General features: G+C 44.7%; 1 protein-coding gene across 2 annotated transcripts in view; it reads right to left on the bottom strand.

Annotated features, from left to right (window-relative positions):
• BACH2 (BTB domain and CNC homolog 2) overlaps window positions 1–24,145 on the bottom strand; it is a 359,382-nt gene that overhangs the window by 273,740 nt on the left and 61,497 nt on the right. The window contains exon 2 of one of the 2 annotated variants that reach the window (XM_030859506.2): window positions 1,308–1,420. The gene's annotated coding sequence lies outside the window, so the exon portion shown is untranslated. The remainder of the gene's footprint in view (window positions 1–1,307; window positions 1,421–24,145) is intronic. The other variant, XM_060283794.1, reaches the window with a different exon arrangement.

Consider the following 24,145-nt stretch of genomic DNA (forward strand, 5'->3'; position numbering starts at 1 on the left):
TTCCATAATCCGTTTTTAAGACCAAATCATCTAAAAGCGCTGTCCAACTCCATCACAACCTGCGGTTACCTCTTCCTGCAGTCTCTGGAAATGTCTCTCCCCTGTTTTAAATCCTTCAGTGGCTCTCAGAATGCAACCCTTCCCTCCTTCTCTGGGCTCACATCTGGCATCTTCTCCCAGTGCAGGTGTTCTCAACCAGGGCATGTTCATCCCCTCAAGGGACACTGGCCAATGTGTGGGGACATTTTTGGTTGTCACAACTGAGGTTGGGGGAGAGGGATGCTACTAAACACTTCCAATACAGAAGACAGCCTCTCACTACAAAGGATCACTTGGTCCAAACGTCAACAGTGTCAAGATTGAGAAATCCTGCTCCAGGACTTCTCTACACACGTCAGACTTTCTCATATGCTTTTGTGCCTCTACATAGGTTGTTTCCTTTACCTGGAATGCCCTGCCTTACTTCTGTGTCCAAGAAATGATCATGTATGGTACAGAATCCAACTCAAGATATCACCTCCTCTATACTCTCCTATCCAGATCCCCCAAAGCTGGGTGTCCCTTCTGTGCTTCCACAGCTTCTGGTACATGCCTCACACTAGCCACAGTGCCCCCAATCGTCTGTCACCTGCTGAAGGTAAGACCTAAGCCCCATTCATCGTTTATCCCCAGAGTGCCCATCTGGTAATCAACTGCTGCATGCTGAATCAATCGGGGAATAAAGTGGAAATGTTGCAGATGCACCCAGGACTCTCTGGCAACAATGTCTAAGGGACAAGAGTGTCCCCAACACCAAAAAGAACAACAGCAAACATTGATCAAATGCTTATAATGTAGACATGGACTATATTAAACACTGGTACACATATTAATTCACTTCATCCTTATAACAACCCTGTGAGGTGGGTACCATTATCATCAACATTTTACAGATGGGGAAACTGAGGCACAGAACACTTAAGCCACTTTCCCAAGGTCCTCAAAGCTAGTATCTGTAAGAGCTGATATTTAAACCCAGGTAGTTTGGCTCCAGAGCCTCAATCTTCCAATATTCATGCCAGGGCCATTACACTAACAACCAATATTTCAGCTGCTCAGAGGCCTCTGATAAACACAGCTGACACCTTTGGAAGACTACACCACCACCAGTCCCTGTGACCCTGCCTGTCAACACTGCTTGCCAACCTCTGGAATGCTTCTGGCAGGACATGCAACCTCCTCACGCCACAGAAAGTTATCCCATACCCAGGGTAATAAATCATGGTACCATAAAGACACAAAGGATGAGCCTCCAAAGTACCTCTTACCTTGTTCATGCTGTAGGGACTGCAGCAAGGGATCAGACATGTCACAATGCAAGGCAGCTCTTAAAGATTCACCTTGGTCCCGCAGACCTCACTTCCTGCAGCAGACAGCTGCACTGCAAAGACAAAGAGGATATCCATCAGCCGGCGTTCAGGAAGGCCCAGAGCAGTCCCATGTCCAGTGGAACTTTCTGCCACGATAGCAAGGTTCCACGGCTGTGTTATTCAATATGGCAGCCACTAGCCACGTGTGGCTACTGAGCGCTTGCAATGTGGCTAGTGCAACTGAGGGCTGAATTTTAAATTTTATGTAATTTTAATTAAAGTTCAATGTAAATAGCCACATGTAACGGTTAGTGGCTACTTTACTGGACTGTGCAGGTCTAGAAGAGTCCAATCAAGAGTCTTGAGGCCACAGATACTGGGCACGCCAGTGTCCGAGGAAAAGCTGGATATTATATGCTCAGAGTGACTGCAGATACACAGGGACAAGAACACTCATTCATTCGATAACTATTTTTTGAGTACTTACTAGGTGCTGAGTACTGAGGATATAGTGACCAGTAAGCCAGAGAGGTCAGTTATGTAAGGGTTTCTAGTGCAGGCTTTGGCCTCCTGAGGAAGGGAAAGGATCTAGCATGTGAGTAGCATGTATGCCAAACCTAAATGCCTTCCGTGCTGCCCACAGGAATAAAGGAACAGACCAGCTGGGACTTCCCTGGTGGTCCAATGGTTAGGTCTCCATGCTTCCACTGCAGGGGGCACGGGTTCGATCCCTGGTCAGGGACCTAAGACCTTGCATGCCTCATGGCATGGCCAAAAAAAAAAGGAACAGACCAGCATTTGCTAGAGCCTGATTGTACCACTGTCAGGGCTTACTAGCTAGAAGCTTTCACAGAGCTTTTTGGGAGGAAGTGTACCATAAAAGAATTCAGGAGTTCTGTACTGTGGGCCTAATGAAGCAGATGACCCAACGTCTCCTCAATAAGGAAAGGACCCTTAAGGAAATAAGGGTCCACGTTTTTATCCACACTATTGGTTCTTTAGGTAGGTTTTTTGATTCATTTGAATTACATTTTAGAATTGAACAGTCATTGTTCACTTCCAGGATTCCTAATTTGTCAGATATTACGAAAAAATACAGAAAGAAAATATCTTCAACCACATAATTGGATTTGTAGCCTTTTCCTTTGAAAGATGTTTCTGGGTGGATTTGAGAGGAGAACAAAACATGTAAGGTGCCTTATAATCACCTTATTTCTGTATTATTTTTTTCAGGTTGCATCTAGGAAGGATTTATATATCTGAACCTTTCCATAAAGACTGGAATTTGAGGTTTAAGCGGAACCGCAGTGCTTTAAAAAATATATTATTTTTAACTATATTAACAATCTAGAAAATGTTCAATAGAAAAAGGAAGAAGTACTCAGAATCCCACTAGCCTACCATCACCTCTGGCTCTTAGCAGCCAGCCTTGATCTGTCGGAGAACAAGACGCATGTCTGCTAACTGAGTCGAGGGCACAGAAGTCCAAGGCTGTATTCTCCATATTAACAACTTGCACCATTAAGAAAGTGATTTTGCAATATACATTTTCGAAAGATAAACTCCTACTTCGCACACATTACTATTCTTTGAATCAGAAGATAGGGAGAGGAAACGGAAGATCACTCCCTGGCTATTTGAGACACAGAGATTCCAAAGAAAATACCACATTCAGTCATAGCAATGACGTATTTTAACGATGATGTACCACATGGAGAGACCCTGGAATTCTGACTCTGTAGCCTAAACTACATCCAAACCCCCTCATCTGTACATGAGGCCTGAGTAATCACTGTTTCAAAGCCAAGAAAATCCAACATCTAATTCTAACCAACCTTAAAGCGACTGAAAGAAAATTCTCCATGTAACTTTTACCTTCGAATTTCCAGAAACAGATGCTAGTGAATTTCTGGGTTTTAAAGTAGAATTCTATACATGTTAATTCCTTTTTTTGACATATGTATCTGATCTGTTTAAAAACTACAGCCCAACACTTAACTGGGAAGTTTGTCCAAAAGCCTGGCAGAGATGCCTGATGTCACAATTCCATTCAAATGGACACAGTGGTATCAACACAGGAAAGGTGGGCACAAGGAAATAATAACAAACAGACAAGGATTCTTGAACATAATTTCCCCAAGGGAATCCCACCCAGCTCCAATCATTCCACCATCCCCACTCCCTCAGAACTTGCTTATATATAGTTTGCACTCAACTAATTTTGGATCCTCTCATGTTCCCCACCCTCACCAAGTGTTCCTGTCTCATTTTCATGTATGTTGATTCTATAACAAAGTCAGAATAAAAACTCTTCAAAGGAAATATTAGTCACCTAGAAAGTTCTTAATAAATATTATGAATAGATTTTTTTTCTTTGCTCTCACTCATAAAGCCTAGGATGATGTCATGACTCTTAATGCAGGACCTTAAAAACAATGTTGATAATTGTTGCAAATTGACTTCAGGGTTTTCTTAAAAGAGGAAAATCTTTTCATGTCCAGGATCATAAATCTTAAAAAAAAAACTGAATACAGCTATGCAGCGCACGAAACTGTACAATGCACTTTTATATTAATACTCTTATTTAGTACTGAGATCAATCTGAGTGGTAGTTTTCCTAATTAGGACACCAGATGCAGAGAGGAAAAAGAATTCTTCTTAGTCATGCTATAGTAGGCAGTAGACCCTGGGCTGGAAGTGACTTCCCTTAAAGATACTACAGAATTAAAATATGTTCAAAGACCACCAATAAAAAACCTCCCCCAGGGCTTCCCTGGTGGCGCAGTGGTTGAGAATCCGCCTGCCGATGCAGGGGACGCGGGTTTGTGCCCCGGTCCGGGAAGATCCCACATGCCGCGGAGCGGCTGGGCCCGTGAGCCACGGCCGCTGAGCCTGCGCGGCCGGAGCCTGTGCTCCGTAACGGGAGAGACCACAGCAGTGAGAGGCCCGCGTACCGCAAAAAAAAAACCTCCCCCAATAAAACACACATACACACACTCAAAGACCACCATTAACACAAAACACCTCAGCAAATGGACGACAGAATTAGAAATTGGGTCAGTTTGCTTCTGCACAGCAACAGAGAAGACCGACCTTATTCCATGAAGTTCTTTTGATCTCCTTTGAAACACAGAGAACCTCGTTGTTTTATAGCCAATTCAGCTTATGAAGAAGCTTAGAAAAATCCACAGCTTAAACAATGAGGCTGCCTCTTAAGTATAAAGCCTTGGAGGAAAAGATACCAGAGTTACCATAGTGGAATCAAGGGAGTTTTCTTCTTTATTCTATTTTTCGGTGTTTTTTTCTTTTCTTTTTTTTTTTTTTTTTTTGCAGTACGCGGGCCCCTCACCGTTGTGGCCTCTCCCGTTGCGGAGCACAGGCTCCGGACGCGCAGGCTCAGCGGCCATGGCTCACGGGCCCAGCCGCTCCGCGGCATGTGGGATCCTCCCGGACCGGGGCACGAACCCGCGTCCCCTGCATCGGCAGGCGGACTCTCAACCACTGCGCCACCAGGGAAGCCCTCAGTGTTTTTTTTTTTTAATGGTTCATGAAGCTGGATTCTCCTGATACTAAGCGAAAGGAAAGCACAGATGCCTTTCAAGGGTGGCTGGAGAAAGCCCATCCCAGAGACCAAGGCGTGACTTCTTCCACTCAGTTGCTCCTAACAGGGTTGGTTCAATAAAGCCCAAGGTCAAGCTGAGGCATCTAAAAGGTTAATGAAATGCAATTCGTCTTTCCAGGCGGGTAAAGAAGTGTGGGTAAGCAGGGAGGTGGTGACTGGGGACGTGTAAGAAGAAGAGAGCAAAGAGAGAATGAAAAGAAAAGGTGAAGGCTACAAAGAAAGGAGAAAAGCAAAGGGCAGGCGAACCAATAGAGCCCTGGAGACAGATTCAGCGATGTGGCCGAGTGCCCCTCGCCAGCTGGTCCTCACTGCGGAAGGGACCCAGAGACTCAGGCTTCTGATGACAATGCCGCATCCTATGGCTTCTCTGGGATTATACACTCTCAGGGCCCGAGTGTCAGCAAGTGGGAGTTGGAGTAAAGTTAAGCCTGGGCCTACCTGTTTCACCACTATTTATTTACCACCAGTCTCCACCTACCACAGAGAAAAGCGTATGTCGCCTGGATCACTGATAATGGAGTAGAGAGGTATATGGTGAGAACAGCATAAGCCAACTTTATTCTCTTCTCCTTACTCTAAAGAGAAGCTTAAACATGTCAAAGGGCTGTGTGTGTGTGTGTGTGTGTGTGTGTGTGTGTGTGTACTGCGCTATTTCTTGGCCCTTGAAAATACAACTAATACTTACTACCCATCAATGGAATATGATGAACTGGGCTTTTTTCCCCACTCCAACACCCGCATCCCCTACCAAGATGCTCATTCTAGAAGCCTTTTGTGATACAACTCAAAGCCGGGTAGCTCAGGCACTTCTATGGGAACACATCAACAGGAACCAGCCGTTTATACCTCACAGTGTCCAAGTTCCTTCTGGCTTTTACATATAACACACCCTGAGGTCAGCCTGTGGAATGGCCTCCAGTCCCTTCCCTCCCACCACTGAATCCAGCATCCTAAACTTAGGGCTGCAGCATGAGGACCCAAGAGCTTGTGGGGAAGGAATAAGGGAATAAAAAGATGAACAGATTTTGGAAAGAAAGGGAGAGCAGGCAAGATGATAAGAGTCTAGAAGAAATTCTCAAAATCTAGGACTTAGGAGCTTGGGAAACCGCATGAACAGATGAGAGGAAGAGCCCTAATACCTTCCACCTCGGGGGAGTAAATTTCATGGGCTGCAGTAGTTCCCACGTCTCTGAAGCCAAGTCCTGACCACCTTCAAGTGGAATCTCCTCATGCAAAACTGGAAAATGTAAGACCATTTAATTACAGACAGTCCAATCCCTCCCTTCCACAATAAGGGGTGTGGTGCGGGGATTAAAGGATCCAAAGGTGAAATAGCAAACAGACCCCTGTCCCCTACCCTGAATGTGCACACACATCCCAAGTGGCTGTCTCCTTCCACTCTTCCTGAATAAGGAGCAGAGGGACCAGAGCAATGCTCCCTGAGGAACTTCTTGAAGTCCTTCTCCATCCTCAGGGTTCCAGCAGACACGTGGCTCTGGTTCTTCAGGACCTCTGTGCCCTTGTCACCCGCAGCTTTAGGCAGCAAACATGCCATACCATGGTTCTGCCCCCAAGAGACAGGACAACGCTGGCCACCCTGTCTTCACGGCGTGTCACAGAAAACACATGACCCTAGCCAGAAGGGTGAGAGCATCTGGCCACCGAGCATCATCAGAAGTCTTCTTCCTGGCAATTTGAAAATTAATATTCTGAAATACTAACTAGCCTATGAGCTATATTTCAACAGGAAACTGTGATAAGGAAGAGGAAATGAAAGGATTACAAAGGAGAGAGATACTCCTGGTTAACACACAAAAATTGCCTTGAGAGCCAGACGGGGAGTAGCAGAGTGCTAGCAGCACAGTGCCAAGGGGTAGAGTGTCAGCTGCGTTCAGATGACCGCTTCTGGCATGTATGCTGGGGGTTCCCCGTACGTAGTCAAATCCTAAGTCAGGATATCTAAGTTTAGCGCTATCACGCTATGAAAGATCAATTTCAGTGATTTAGGAGTATCTTAATTAAAGGCACAGTACAGAAGAGCTCCCAAGAGGGGGCCTGGTTCAGCCTACTTCTCTTGCCTGGGTGGCAATTTAAACCAGAGGACACAAATTCAGATGCCTAAGGGGTCAAGAAAGAATGACATGAGGGAATAGGCCAGAGAAGACAATGCGGGGTAGGGAGACTGGAGAGTCTGCCACTCAGGTGTAGCTCCAAGAAGGTAAGAACAAGGTACGCGGCCCCAGAGCTGACATTCAAGAAAGACAAAAATATTGAGAGATTACGTAAAATCACATGCTTTTTCAATGTTGGCAATTGAGGTTAATACTTTGGAAATCCCGTACGGGTTGGATTTGGTCGGTCAGGTTGTATCTGTTATTTGTACACCTTTCATGTCGGTCGGGGGATTCTCTGTCCCTTTAAATCTCCAGGGCTGGTGGCTCCCAGCCTGTCTCCTGACCCTCTAGGGTTGTACTGCTGTGGCTTCCCTGGAACCACACCAGTGTGAATGTCAACGCTGCCTCTTGGCACTAACCTTCTCCGAGTCTCTATTCCTTCATCTGTAAAATCTGGGGAAATTCTTTATACCTCCTAAGATTATTTTGAGGATTAAATGAAAACATGAAGAAAGTACTGTATGCATGATGTTAAAAAAGATGAGGCTCTTCTCCTCTTCCTGTTTCCCATCACCATTCAGCACCACCTCATTCTGCTTGTAATTGTACGTAGGTGTTCACCTCTCAATTACCCTACTGGATTATAAGTATTTCAAGGGAAGAGATTTTGTCTGTTTTATGCCCAAATAACCAGCACTTATCCCACTGCCTTACATGCAGTAGGCACTCAATATATGCAAAATTTAATTATAATGTTGTTATGGACTGAATGTTTGTGTCCCCCCAAAATTCATATGTTGCCTAATTCCCAGTGTGATGATATTTAGAGGCAGGGCCTCTGGGAGGTAATTAGGTTTGGATGAGGTCACGAGGGTGGAGCCCCCATTATGGGATTAGTGCCATTATAAGAAGAGATGCCAGCGAGCTCACGTGTGTGCATGCATTCTCTCTCTCTCTCTCTCTCTTTCTCCCTCTCCTCGCCATGTGAGGATATATTAGGAAGTCAGCTGTCTGGAAGAGAGCCCTCACTAGGAACCAAATGGGCTGGCACCTTGATCTTGGACTTACCAGCCTCCAGAACTGTGAGAAATAAACTGCTGTTTAGCTTCCCAGTCTATGGTATTCTGTTATAGCAGGCTAAATTGCTGGTGACAAACATTTAGGAAGATCTTCCTTAAATCGGGCACCAACTGAGCCTTTTCTTCTCATTTTATGTTCTTCTGATGCTTTAATGACAATATCTGTATCTACTCCTCACTTGGCCAGAATATTTTGAGACTAAATGAAAAAACAGGTTCAAATTAAGAATAAAATACTGAGGAGTTTTCTCTTAAGAAGTGTGGCATCACTTTTAGGTCAACAGGGTACTATTTGGGCACTCTTTGCATGCTTCAGAAGAAAAAAATTAAACGTAAGCAATTTCATCACCCTACTAATAAATAAAGAATCATGCCTTAATTTTAGCATCCTCAACTCACGTTTGCCAACAGTGCATGTCACTGCCAGCAGTGTACCTGGTGTCTGGCCACAGGTGGAGGCAAATCCCCAGTCCATTTGTCCACTTTGGATTGAGACGGCTGACTTGTATTCCTCTAGGACAAAGGTTTACTAACCATGACTGACTTGCCCAGGTTTCTTTGATGTTATGCTGAAAGAATCCCAGAGACCTTCAAACAATCTCAGCTTCCTTCTCCCTTGGGGGGTTTGCTGAACAATTCAGGCAAACACATTTCCTGTGATTCGGTGAGAAGCTAAAATAACTCAACAGACAGCCTAGTCAGCGGGGGACTTCAGAATGACCCACTGAAAAGGAAGACGATGGAAATCACTATGAAGCTATCTCTTTCCAGAAGCTCAAGGGGACCAGCTATCTCTCCAATAAAAGGTTTCTAATTAAGGAATTTAAATATTCTCAATAATACCTTGAGGATAGATAGGTCGTAGTGAGAGGCAATCGCCTTATTGGGAGCAGAGTGCTTACAGCGAAACTCATGTGTTTAGCAAGTCAGACTGGGTGTGATGCCTTGTTCCTCTGGGAAGAAACATTCATTGATTCTCCAGCTCAATTTGCCACGATGGGCCCCTGTCGAAAGCAATCTCAGGGATTCTCTGTTGACCTCTGCTTCCCTGAGGCTCACATTCGTCCTTTCCAACACCAGCTTCTCCACAGTGTGGCTTGTTCTTTGTGAGGGCACCCTGTGTCCTAAAGTTTGCTTCTGCCAGGGCGCTGGGGCTCTCAGTGCTCTCAAATGAGTTTAGCGTCAAAATAACTGAAGTTCCCACACCTTGCAGGTAGTGTAACTAGGGAGCCCACAGCCATTCAAACAACGGAACACCGGATGCCCATCTCCCCAGCCCTGTGCCCCAAACACTCACACTCAGAACCCCACAGAGAGACTCTGCAGGGAATTCATCTTGCTGCTGTGGGCCAACAGCTCCTGTGGGAGTATAAACACCACAGCCCCTAGAACCTATGGCCCGGTCTGTGGCATCAGCGTCTTCTGGCACCTGCTATCTCCCTTTCCTGCCTTCGAGCTCACGATGCACTTATAATTTTCTATTTCATCCAACATACCTAAGGAGTTTGGGGGTGGGTGGAGTGGGGCTGGGGGTTGGACGGGGGCCAGGCTGCACCAGCTCAGGATACTGTTCTGTCACAAATTCCAGTTTGGGGGTTCCCTAAACGCAATTCTGGCATATCCAGCCGTCCCCTCTGTGGCCATTTGGCTGTAATTCAGGCAAGAGCTAGAAATATGTTCTTTGTAGCATACGCCGTATTGTCGTGACTCACACCCTGACTTTTCCTCCTAGCAGAGTGATGCTGGGTGAAGAAGCGCTTAAGGGTCAGGCCAGGCATTGAGAGATGTGCCCTCAGCCAGCATCAGCTGCGCAGGAAGTTACCCCAAGGAAGCCGTCACCGCCCTGCACTCTCTGTACCCAGCTAGCTAAGTCTGTCCTGGGTTCTGAGGAAAGGAATGTGCCTGACGTCAACTCTGCAACGATCTAGAGCTGGATGACCGCACACTGACGTTTTGGTAGCACGAGAGAGGCAAAGAGGATGAGAAGTAAGACTAGGATGCAACCACATCCCCACATCACACCCGTGGTCTGGAGAGGGGCCTCATCCTCCCACAGCAGCCAAGAGAACAGCCACAGAAAACGGCTCCAGCCGCTGACCTGGAGGCCTGGTCCCCAGGGGATCCTCTGATCTCATTACCGCAGTCGACACTAGTCCTCACAAAACAAACAGAGGAAATTTATGGCTGCCTTAGCCTGTGGAGAGCTCCACATTCCTTGCTTAACGAGAGTTCCAGCTTCGGAGACCACAGCCACTGGGATTGGGGAGGATGTCTGCTTTGCTCCAAAGAAAGAACTGTGGTCCTGCCTCTTCCCCTCTTTCTGGGGCTGGAGAGGAAGGAGGTGAGCCTGGCGAGAGCCACTGAACTGGTGGCCTGGGGCTCTGCTCGGTCCGGGAAGAGAAGTCCCCCTTCTCCGCAGGTCAACACCCCCAGGCGCAGCCAGTGGAGTCATCTGCTCTTGAATAGCCCTGGGAAAGCGCAGCCTTGAAGGGTTCCACCTGCTAAGGCCAGAAGCCCAAGAGAGAGGCTGTCCTGTGCAACAAAACGCCAGGTTGTCCTGTGGGAAAATTTCTTCCCTAAAATACCCTTGCTTGAGCCTTCGAAAACTTTACCTAACTTGGGGTTCCCACTTTTAGAATAAATGGCAGGAGGAAAAATGTTATTTTATACCCTTTAAGTCCATCTCAGACGTAACTGAGCACCTAGACTAGGAGGCAGAGGGTGAACCTCCAAACCAAAATACGAACAGACAGGTGGTTCTGAGTCGGGGTGATTCTACCCACCAGGGGACACCTGCAGTGCATGGAGACATTTTTGGTTGTCACGACTGGAGGAGGGTGCTACCGGCATCTAGTGGGTAGAGGCCAGGGATGTTGCTAAATATCCCACCAGGCACAAAACGGCCCCCACAATAAGAATTATCTGCTCTAAAATGTCAACAGTGCTGAAACTGAGAAATTCTGTTGTAGAAGGAACACTCAAGGATGTGTGTAGGTTTAAAATAATGACAACTCTTAACCTCATTACGATAATGTGGATATCACGCAGTCAAAATGTGTACAATTCACCACCACAAAAACTTACCAGTTCTCTCTTCGAGTAAAATAAATGAAAACTGCCTTGTAACTACGCAGTCAGATCATCAGGGCTGCCTAGAAAACAGTGGGGCAGCTTCAGTTTTAGACCATATGACCAGCACCGTCACGAGCGCTCTGTTTATTCCAGGTAAAGGTGTGATCTGCGCGCTTACCGTCATAATTCCGGGGTGAGTGCTAACAGAAAGAATTCATGAGCTCAGTTCCACGATTACTAAAACCATACATGTAACCTGAGGAGACCTACGTCTGGGGAAGAAAATGGCAAGATATCTCAACTCTCAAAATACCAACATATATGAGGAACCGTGGTGATGTTGACCTACATTCTGGGGAGGTTCAAAAAACAGCTGCATAGTAGGACACTAAATAAATGCAGAATCGCAGAAAGGTACCGTAATGAAAACCATCATGGTGCGTATTTTGGAATTCTCCCATTTCTAATTTTCTGTACCTGTTTCAAAATATTCCCTTGCTCTACATAGCATACTTTCATCATATCTGATGTAAGAATGTATATTTCAATAATCCACTCATCATTCTCTCATGAACTCTTTTATTCCCGCAAAAGAAGGAAAAATCCCCATCCAAGCACGGTGCATGCATGTAAGCAAATCTGAAGAAGCAGGAGGAAAAGAATTTCATGAATGAGCAGGAGACAGTTTTTTAATGGAATGTTTTAAAGGCTTGTGGTATAAACAATAAACAAAACGGATTCACTAAATGTTTATACTGTTTACCATGATGTAAGAGCTGGGCTTTTTTTTTTCCCCCCATGTTCCAGAAGCAAGAGGAAAGTCAATACCTTGGTAGGGAAAAATGATACCTTCCTTGGCATTTCAGAACCATTGCTCAATGCCTCTTGGACAAGGGAAGCCACCGTAATGACTTTATTTTACCTACCGCAACTATGGGCCACTTCGGAGTCATTCTCCCCCATATCCCACTTTCCTTCCTCCACTCCAGCCCTGCTACATCATCTCTGGAAACCATTAACCAAGAGTCCTGTTGCAATTTTCCTCTCCTCCCTGCCCTGCTGCCTCAGTCATGCTGGAGTCGGGACAAAGCCAACTTGTATTACATCACAGAGCCAACTCCTTTATCTGTAAACCATCTTGGTGGTAGTTTACCACTACTGGAACCCAAGGCTGTCAACAGTGTGGTCTTTGTTTGGTGGGTGTTGCTTGAAAAATTAAGAAAAAAAAAAAAAAAGGAAGTCCCCCCATACCTCCTTCCTCGTTTAAATACAGGCAGTGGCTCCGGCACCTCTGCAGCCTGGCTCTACCCCGCCGTGTAAGCTAGACATTACCTTATACACAAATGAATCTCCGCATTCCTCAGTCTAGCTGCTTCCCTGCACACTCCTCTGCCTTCCCCTCCTCTTTCCTCTGTCCCCACCCTCCTTTTTTTTTTTTTTTTTTTCCAATTTCCACTGCCTCACTGTGTTTTTGTGTAAATGATCTCACATGACTCAACAAATCCATCTGCCTGAAGCAGGCCAAGTCTGGAGCCCTCCCAGGAGGGAGGAGAAGAATTGCTTTGTGGAAAGGACCTGGAGCATTGCCCTTTCTCTGGCTCGAATTACCCGCCTGTCAGGCCTGACGGATTTGGCTAAAAATAAAAGGAAGCGGGCCGTGAAAAGCAGATGAATGGGCTCAGCAGTTCCTTAGATAACATGGGCCTGCTGTGGCCCCAAAGCTCCCCAAACAGAAACTTCAAATGCGGGGCTTGGGAGGGCAGGGATGGGGCGTCCAAGTGAAAGTGGAGGGGGTGGGACAGGGCCTGGGGCTTAGAATTCTGCCTGAGGACTTTGTGTGCATGTGCGCATGTGTGTGTGTATGTATGAGAGAGACAGAGACGGAGAGACAGAGAGAGATACTCATATAAAAAGGTCCTCGTAAACACACTAGAATTTAGTGGAGTGGAGGCTTGGCTCATTAAGGATAAAAAGGAAGAAAAAAATGTTGTTTCCACTACAAAATTACCCTTCTCCCTACCTCCCAACACCAGACATTTCTAAGCCTCCCTATGATGTCACTTTTGCATTCGGAGCCAGCAAAGAGCTCAAATCTTTCTTGTGAGTGGATGCCCAGCGCCCGCCCACCCGCAGTGGGTATTAAGCACTTAGGTTGGCAATGTAATGACACACTGTAACAATCTGTAATATGAAGCAGTCAGCAAAGCCCTGGCTCCGGGAGCTGTTTCTCCCGACCATTAACCATATGTTTGGCTCCCCAGCTAGCCTAGCAAGTGCGGTTCCAGCTCACCATCTGGTTTCTATCCACACAAGCAACTGCAAAGCACAGACCATCTCCCTCTGGAGCCGTGTGTTTCTTTTTCTCTCTTTTCCGTTCTGCCCTTCCCCTTTCCGCCTCCCAGCTCCTTCGGTTCCCTCGGCTAAAGAATTCTCTGCCATTCATCACGTGCAAAGAAAACTTTACCTGGCGGCAGCGGCAGAGCCATTAAGAATGCACAGCTGTATTGTAAACACGCCAGAGGGCCGGCTCCCATCCGCATCCGTCGAACGCGGTCCCTACCCCCTTCCACATCTCCTACTGAGAGCTGACACTTGATCCAGGATGTTAAAAATAGGTACATTCTTGACAGATCCAGGGGTTGTTGTGGTGCCCTTCACACTCACTCCAAATTCTGGGAGTGGGGCTTTAAAACACACACACACACACATGCGCGCACACACACATACACACACACACACACACACACATCCCTAAATTTGCCTCAACATTCAATCCGCATTACATCAGTCTCACCCAGATGACATACCGCCTGCAAATAACCAAGTCAACGAAAGGATTCTGTTCCTTTCTCTGCCCTAAAGGATTCGATCCCAAGTGTGTATTTTTCTTTCTTTCTTCTTTCCCTCCAGAGCCCAAACTGAAAGAGATGATGCTTCAGAAGAATAAGAGCACACAGCCTTTTTCAACAAACTGATAATTTGCAAAACTTAGGCTTATTTACATTGGCATTTTAATAGTATACAGTCATGACATGGAACAGATTACTGGAATTCAGATGCTTTTCTTACAAGGTCTCCCAAGTATTTATCCCAGATTTTCTCCTTCACGTGATTTCAGGTACTTTATAAGTTTTTAAAAATTTAAGAAGAGACATTTCATAAACAGAAATTAGATCAGTTTCCCGTCCCTACAAGAATTATATGTGCATTACCAGCCCATTTTACTGAATTAGGAACTTAAAGATAATTCCTTCCCACACCTTAAAAAAAAAAAAAAAAAGCTGATTTCTCACATACCAAGAACAAAAGGAAGAATATCACTAAAAGGTGATTAAGCAGAATGTCAGATTTTATCAACGTGGCAGAGCTACAGAGGTTCTGTCAGGGCAGCACTGTTTATTCAGGGTAACAAGGGTGCCAGGAGGCCACTGCCTGGGCGGACGTCTTACACCCACTGTCTTTGTCAGCCCTAGTTTCATAATCTGAGATAGGTCTTTTGTTTGCTATTTCTACGAATAAGGGACATTAAAGTTCTGCTGCATATAGGTTTTAGAGAATGACAGAAAAAAACTTTCAATTTCAGAAGGCTTAAATTGTCTACAGAAGATGTGTTCCATTAAATGCTGTTTTAACCCCCAAATCATAGTACAAATTAAGATGAATTACCATGATTACAATATCACTAATAAAAATAAAGAAAAATGATCAATTCACAGCTTCAACATTTTCATAGTTTACCTGGCTCTTTGGAGCCAGGAATCAATTTATTACATAATTACCGGTGCCCTCGGCCCCATTCTACCAGGATCCCTGGGGGTGCGGGGACCCTGGGCATCAGAATTTTTGACAGCTTCCCAGCTGTAGCTATTGGGCAGCCAGAGTTGAAAAGTCTTGCTCTGTGTAAACTTCTGTGATACTAGAAACCACATCATCAAAACCAGAAAGAAACCTTTGGAATGGAAATGTAAATGAAATTTAGGATTAGAACAGTGGCTTTCAAACTTGTTTAGAAGTGAAATCTTCAATCAAATGAAATCTTATATGAAATCCCTATAAACAAAAGAGTAAAAGTGGTCATGTTTATGTCATTTTATGTTCTCAGTCTATACAATATCTATAGATTTCATAAATTCAAATGTATAATATTTTAAATTGCCATAAGTCAACCAGTGAGAACAAAGAGGCCATTTTACTGAACACAAAAGTCTGAAATTGGGGTTATGGCTGAGAGGCCCAGTGCTGTCGGCCTCAGCATCCAATTTTTTGCATGGCTAATGGTTCAGATGATCAAGGGTGGATGCATGCGATAATAGCAGTTTGTGCAGAAGGATGAAATTAATTCATACATTAATTTAATAAATGTCAATTAAATGTCTAGTACACACCCTCAGGGGTCACTGGAGGAATAAATTGCAGCCTTTTCCCTGGAGAAGCCTAGTTAAGAAGACACCTAATGGCAGCACAGCAAGGCCAGCACAACAGTGGAGGTACCAACCAAGAGCTTGCTGTGGGGAGACGGGGCATAACTTCAGCAGCAGCATGGGACAATTAAGGCAGGTCCTAAAAATCTGAGTAGGAATTTTACAGCTAACAAAGAAAGGGAAGGACAGCTCAGAATGAAGGAACAGAATGTGGGGGGAAAAAAAAAAAATCCAACAGCAACAACCCATAAGTATAAATAGGTTTGGTGAGTTCTGGGGGTTATGAGAAATTCTGAGGAGAGCAGGAAGGGCTGGGATTTGAGGCTGAAAAGGGAACTGAGGCCAAGTTATAAGAAACTTTAAATGTCATGATACAGCTTAGACCAGCACTGAGCAACAGAAACCTAAGGTGAACCACACACATAACTTCAAATTTTCTAGTAGTCACATTAAAAAAGTAAAAAGAAACAGGAGGAATTAATTTTAATGATATGTATTTAACCCAACAGATCTAAAATATTACCATTTTGACATGTAATCAATATGAAAATTATTAATGAGATATATTACATTTTTATACTCTTTAGTTTTATCTTTTTAAATTTATTTTTTATTGAAGTATAGTTGATTTACAGTGTTGTGTTAATTTCTGCTGTACAGCAAAGTGATTCGGTTATACATATTATATATAAACATTCTTTTTTTCTTATATTCTTTTCCATTCTGGTTTATCACAGGATATTGATGATAGTTCCCTGTGCTCTACAGTAGGACCTCGTTGTCTATCCATCCTATATGTAATAGTTTGCATCTGCTAATCCCAAACTCCCAATCCATCCCTCCCCCACCTCCCCTCTCCCTTGGTAGGCAACCACAAGTCTGTTCTCTATGTCTGTGAGTCTGTTTCTGTTTCATAGATAAGTTCGTTTGCGTTATATTTTAGATTCCACACATAAGTGCTATCATGTGGTAGCTGTCTTTCTCTTTCTGACTTACTTCACTTAGTATGATCATCCCTATTTTCCAGCCACATACTAAGTTTTTTTAGAATAGGGCATGGGTTTTATAAATATAACACATCTCAGTGTGGACTGGCCACATTTTAAGGGCTCAAGAGCCACGTGTGGCCCGTGGACACTGTCCTGGACGGCTCGGGTTTGCATCTGATCCTGCAGGCAGTGTAGGCTAATGGACTTGCTGGGATGTGTCTTATGAGGAGGCAAATGCGGCAACAATGTGGAGAACCAGAGGGAGCACTGGGTCTGGGAGAAGCTGGCGAGGCTGCTTCTAGTCCAGGTCAGGGAAGAAGAGAAGGATAAGGCTTGGAATCAGGACAGCCGACCTGGCGTGGCAGTGGGATGGCATGGAAGGGTCCGAGTCAAAAGACATCTCATGAAAGAATTCAGAAAACTGTAAATAACTGTCCATGAGGGATGACGGTGAAGGAACCATGGAAGCATCCAATATGGGTTTTTTTGTTTTTTTTTTTTTTGTGGTACGCGGGCCTCTCACTGTTGTGGACTCTCCCGTTGCGGAGCATAGGCTCCGGACGCGCAGGCTCAGCGGCCATGGCTCACGGACCCAGCCGCTCCGCGGCATGTGGGATCTTCCCGGACCGGGGCACGAACCCGTGTCCCCTGCATGGGCAGGCGGACTCTCAACCACTGTGCCACCAGGGAAGCCCCCCAATATGTTTTTAATGCTAAAATTTGTGCTTCGTGTGAAAAGTTACTGACTGTGTATTTAGTACGAGGCTGTACTGCTCCTTCCAAGCTCACTTCCCTCTGCGGTCGAATCCAATGCCGTTTAATGAACAGGTACGAAGGACTCCCCACGTGGTAGGCAATGCCAGGCACTGACAGGAAGGAGACACAATTCTTCCTTTCAAGGGGCTCAAGTACAGTGTGGGAGACAGAACAGCAAATGACAACAGTGTTGAGTGCATTAATATTGCACTGACCATCTTACGGAAAAACCCGAACAAACTTTTTGGCCAACCCAATTGAAGGCTGCGAAAGGAGGTCTCTAAAATGTTCCATAAAATACAACATAACTATTTCCCATAATGTATTCAGTGGCACTTTTGAGATGGCAGGGAGTGGAGCTTTCAGATAGTAGTTGCCTTATGAACTGACTTTTGTTTGTTTGTTTGTTTGCGGTACTCAGGCCTCTCATTGCCGCGGCCTCTCCCGTTGCGGAGCACAGGCTCCGGACGCGCAGGCTCAGCGGCCAGGCTCACGGGCGCAGCCGCTCCGCGGCATGTGGGATCCTCCCGGACCAGGGCACGAACCCGTGTCCCCTGCATCGGCAGGCGGACTCTCAACCACTGCGCCACCAGGGAAGCCCTGAACTGACTTTTAAAACTGATGCAGCATATGTTTTACTGCTGTGTTTGTATCTGGTTGCACTGTATTAAGAGAATCCTGATACTCCCAGGTCACTACAGGTATAAGTCCCTGTCTGAATCCTGCTCTCTAAACTCAGAGACCAAACAGATTCAGACAAGTTTTCAGGTGAATCTCTTGCTATCTGCTATTCTTATTGCGTACCATTTGAAACTGGGAAACGAAATTGACATGAATAACATTGTATCCTTTGCCACTAGAACTCACTCTGGGAAATTTCCATATCCAAATTTTGGAAATGAGTGGATTGGAACAGCAAGGAACAGTTAAATTGGAAATCATAACAGTTCTTTAGCAATTCGCTTTGTAATCTCGTGATATGCCTCAAACGAACCCAAAACCTTGAAAAAATGCAGACGTTAACCCCATTTCCCAGAGAGAACTCTAATTTGCAAAGATGAGTGCACCCCATGTTCACAGCAGCACTATTTACAATAACCAAGACATGGAAGCAACCTAAATGTCCATCAACAGAGGAATGGATAAAGAAGATGTGGTATATATATACAATGGAATATTACTCAGCCATAAAAAGGAATGAAATTGGGTCATTTGTAGAGATGTGGATGGACCTAGAGACTGTCATACAGAGTGAAGTAAGTCAGAAAGAGAAAAACAAATATTGTATGTTAATGCATATATGTGGAATCTGAAAAAACTGGTATAGACGATCTTATTTACAAAGCAGAAATAGAGACACAGACGTACAGAACAAATGTATGTATACCAAGGGGGAAAGGGGTGGGGTGGGATGAACTGGGAGATTGGGATTGACATATATACACTATTGATACTATGTATGAAATAGATAACTAATGAGACCTACTGTATATTACAGGGAACTTCACTCAATGCTCTGTGGTGACCTAAATGGGAAGGAAATCCAAAAAAGAGGGGATATATGTATACGTAGAGCTGATTCATTTGCTGTACAATATAAACTAACACAACATTGTAAAGCAACTATACTCCAATAAAAAAAATTTTAAAAAGGAAAATAAAAGACTTTTTTAATTTCAAATTTTAATTACTAACGATGACCTGACAATTACTTGATTTCTTTAATAATCAATCAAGGAGAATCCAAGATGTACAGTGGGGATACAGGACCGTAAAACAGAATGTTCACTTCTTGTACAACCGGCCATTCACCCACACGGAAGCGCACACCCCGCGGAGGCTCCCTAGCCCTGCCCGGCATGTAACTGAGTATGCTGTATTTATCTAACAGGAGCCATTCACTTGTTCAATTTGTAATCAGGCTGGAATCTGAAAAATACTGGTACAGGCTTCCTTATCGACAACTCATTTATAACACGTTCAAATATAGAAGCCAAAACAGTAGAAAACACTTAATTTGAAGGTTAATTTGACAGTCCAATTCAATGCGTCGGTGGTCCCAACGTGTGAAAATTTGGTATGTAACACATTTAAGTGCATGTTTTAAAATCATGATTATAAAAAATTGCTCTAAATATATTAAAAATAAAATGCAAATTAAATGCTTGCACAGCCCCTTAAATATCTCCAGGGAACTTCTGCAGACCAGAGTTTGAAGATGGTTAGTGTAGGGCCTTTGAGGTCAAAATGTAAATCTAAGAGCAATACTCTGCTGGCCCTACTACTTAATGATCATCAAGTCATTCCCAAACTTTAGCTGGGAGAAGATACCATCCTTCATTATCCTAAAAAGTAGGGAAGCTGGAAAACAAAGCCACAGAAAATATTTTAAGATCCACTAGTAAATTAGAATTAAAAAGACTAGGACCCAAATCTGAGACACATCATTCACTTCTTAACGCTGTTCATTCACTAATTCACTCAACAATTTTTACTGAGCACCTACTACGTGTCAGGCACTGTTCTGGGAGTTGGGATAATCCGTGAAGAAAATAGACAAAATCCCCTACCTTAGTGGGATCTAGAGTCTAATGGGGGGAGACAGATAATAAACACAAATAAGAAACATAATAAATTACTTTTGTTATAAGGTGATAGGTGCAATAAAAAAAAATGAGCTCAGAGGAATTGGGAGTGGGGTGGAAGAGAAGGCTGCAATTCTAAATAGATGTTCAGAGTGGGTGAGAAAGTGAAAATGGATCAAGGGCTCACAGAAATCTTGGGCAGGCCATCAGGAGTGTGTGTGGAGGGTGTCTGCACGTGTGTATGTGTTACAAGAACAAAAGTTTGCATCTATCTGAAGATGAAGTGAAGTTTGGATAAGGCTTTCATTCATTTGATTTACCATTAAGAAACTTTCCTTAGCTTAATGGAATGTCCCCATTTCTCTCAATCAGCACAGTGAAGGACATAGTTTGTGAAAAATATTTTAAAAGTACAGCACCTTCTATGAAGAAAAAGGCCCTCTCTAAATGCCTGCTAAGCAGAAAGTGTTTGCCACTGTCAGGAATACACTCCGCACATCCTCTAATCTGCATTATCCCCCAGCCACGTCCCACCCACACGCAGACCCCACCCGGTCAGCTCAGCAAATGTGCACCAGCTCAGACTCCTGTAGAACAATGGGGTCTTTCAGGCCTTACAATCTGGTGAAGAAACAGGCTGGAACGTCATGGGAAAAATTAGGAAATATCGGAGGAAAACAGCTCACAAAGTGAGGGGTGGAACCACTTGCTCACACGTTCTAAGTCTGGAACAAAGAGAAACAACCGTGATAGCCCCCTGCCTGCTCTGACCCTGCTCATTTCAAAAGAGAGGCGTCCTAAACCCCTTTTCTCTTCTCAGGGATTACAGCAGCAAGACGTAGACAAGACACCAGAATGAGGAATTTTCAACCTAAAGAAGCAGAGTTCATTTCAAAAGCTTTACCCTCAAGAAAAGCATAATAACCAACCCAAACTACCAGCCTTTTTGTTCAGTGATCCAGAACACCAACACGATTACAGACCAACTGGACTTCAACCACCACACAAAGGAAAACGGAAACTCCTACCGCGATACCATGTATTTTTTAGCTCTTCCCAAGTATTCTTGCTATGAAATCTCATACAACAGCCAGCCCCACCTCAGCAGTCCTTCCTCATCACACCCAGTTTATACCTTTCCCACCAGCCTAGCTCAATTCTCCATCTGCCAGCCTTTGCCAATAGCTGTTCCACTTGCAAATTATCAATACCTGTCTCCTCTTACCCACCAAACACCACCTCTGTTGCCTTAAAAAAATCTCAGTTTGAGACTTAGTACTTACTGAGAAATGAATTTCCAGATCAATCCAGTACATTTGCAAACTTGTCAACAAATGTACGCTTCTGCTTTAATACGTCTTTATAATCCCACTCTATTTGCCAGTGGATAAGTTAATCGGACTTTTCTAAACTTCCGAAGGAGAAACTTTGCACCATATTTCTATCTGTAAGATTTTATCAACTGTTAAGCACTGCGGGCATGGCAGCCATCTCCCATGAGTGAATCTGATGGTCAACTATTTTGGGAAAAGACTTGTAAGTGGTTTATTATTATAAAGCATTATGCGGAAAAGTTGTTTATTTTACTCTTGGGAGGAAAAAGCAATGTGTATAAAAATCACAAAAATGTTTTAAAATGTAAAACAATTTCAAAAGAAATACATCTCATAGTGAAAATAAGAGAGAACCTTACAAAGATACCCCACAGACATGTCACCAGTATTACTCCAAGAGCCTAAGCATAAGGATCACCTTTGGGGAGAAACCATCATTTGACAGCGAGGTAGAACTGGAAGTCAGGTAGTGAACTGAGCAGAATTAAATGCAAATTAATCATGCTGGCTAAAATGCAAAGGAGGACGGTGGTGAGACACTGTCAGAGGTAAAAAGTGAGTTCAGGCCTCAGAGGTGATTCCATAGTCAGCACCCTTGTGAACTTACAGACCAAGTTCTTAAACCACTGGTTCAAACTGCTGCTCATCAGAATCACTTTGGAGCGCTTTTAAAAAGCCCATTGTGCAGGTGACATTCCACACTAATAAAATCAAATTTCTGGGGTGGGAGCTGGGCATCCGTGGTAGTTAAAGATCCCCAGGTGATTCCAATGTGCATCAAGGTTTTGGAACCACTGTCGCAGACTCTACCCGTAGAGCACAACAACTGACATTAAAGATGGTGACGCTGATCCGTCCAGGTTAGCCGACACTGTTAAGTGGGAAATCACTCCTGTGGTTCATCTTCTTTGATTATCATAATGGGGCCTAATACACATTTTTATTTATATTTATTTATTTTTTGGCCATGCCGTGCAGCCTGCAGGGTCTTAGTGCCCCGACCAGACCTCGAACCTGTGCCCCCTACAGTGGAAGCACAGAGTCCCAACCACTGGATCGCCAGAGAAGTTCCACAGTTTTTAAAAGGCCCTACATGAACTTGAGGCCTTGAGATTTAGACTAGGAAAGGGAAACCAGGCATGATGGTAGGTACAGGTCCTAATAATAATTGGAATGCTGCCCACTGTACCATCGAGGGACCCGGCTTTAGAGTTAGCAACCTGGATGCAAGTCCTCGGCCAGTCATCTGTTAGATGTGGGGCTGCCCACCACCTCCCCGTCCTGTGACCCTAGTGGTCCATCTGGGGCAGTGGTTCTCAGCCTGGGCTGCTTACCAGCATACCCAGGGGCAGGCTGCAACCCCACACATTCTGACTGGTCTGGAATGGGGTCCGGGGATCCACAGATTTTAAAAGCTCCCCAGGCGACGGCTGTGTCACGTGAGTGTGGAGAACCACAGCAGAGAGATTATGAGAAAGGGCTCTGAGGCCATACCACTTGCATTCAAATCCCTGCTCCACCAGTTCCTAGCTTTGGCTCAGCTTCCCTAACTGTAAAAACAGAGCTAATTGATGACACCACCTCTGCTGTGAGGCTTAACTGATCTCCCCCACTGGATTATTGTGAGGATTCGACGTAATACCTGCTACACAGCAAATGCTGGATTTTACATTTTCACATACAGACACATACGTGTATTTGTCATGCGATTAAATGGCATATGTATATAAAGTGCTTAGCACCGTCTCCTATATATAGAAGTGCTCAGTAAATACTGGCTAAGCTGAAGCTGATGCTGACAACAGCGGTAGTGGAAAAACTTACTGGAACTGGCTGTCTTCTGTTTGGGATTTCATCTTCTCCTCACTGCATGGCAGCCTTTGCTTCGGAAATAAAACCTAAAATATATGAGGATTGGAGGGGGGGAGGGGGAGGTACCTTTCTGCTCTCTCTTAATTATCCAGAGGTCCACTAACCGGGGAGGGCTAGTTCTGCTGCAGAGATGATGGAAATGTGGGTTTAACGGCAAAGAAGAGAAATGTGGCGACCTGCCCCTCCCCACGTGATGAGGAGCTGCAGAACTTGACAGCCAGAGGAAACGCCATCTCCTCATTTCCTAGGGGGAACCCAGAGTGGAAACGTGTTTTGTCCAAGATCGCACTGCTCGTGGCAGAACTGGGATCTGACTTCAGCCCAGAGCCCTTGCACTGACCCTCCCAGGTGACGAGCATGTCTGGCCGGCCCCCTGTCAGAGGGGAGATGTGGTACCCGTGGTCAAGGCCAACGTGAGGGGTGAGGAATGTGGTGCCCTGTTTTCCAACCGCTTCCTTCCTCACTCTGCCCAGTTCCCTTGCCTGATCCAAATTCCACGCCCTCCAGGCCATTTCCGGTTGAGATGGAGGATATGGGACACTAGAAAGCAGACGTGCTTTGCTTTGCGGCCAAATTGCTTTCTCGGAGATGTTCAGTTCCAATTTTATAACATAAGACAATTATAAAAAAGATTAAATTTCCCAGTGTTTCATTTACACAGAACTGTTCAGGGGTGTACATATATTAAGGGATGCTTGCATAGTTTTTATCCACTGACCAAGGACAGGAAATCCTGTCTTCCAGCTGCTGAGTCTCAGACCACTCCATCCAAATATTCTTGCTGACAAATGTGACCTTGTCTCGGTCCAGAAGAATTTAAATATTCCCTCAATGTCATTTCTACTTGATCTTAGCAAGATGACCAAACTGCAAATTCAAATACCACTTAGTAAAAGTACAACATTCATGTCCACTTACCAATCCCCCCTCCAATTCCAATCCAGTGACCCTG

Source organism: Globicephala melas, chromosome 14, assembly GCF_963455315.2.
Source record: "Globicephala melas chromosome 14, mGloMel1.2, whole genome shotgun sequence".
Lineage (NCBI taxonomy): Eukaryota > Metazoa > Chordata > Mammalia > Artiodactyla > Delphinidae > Globicephala > Globicephala melas.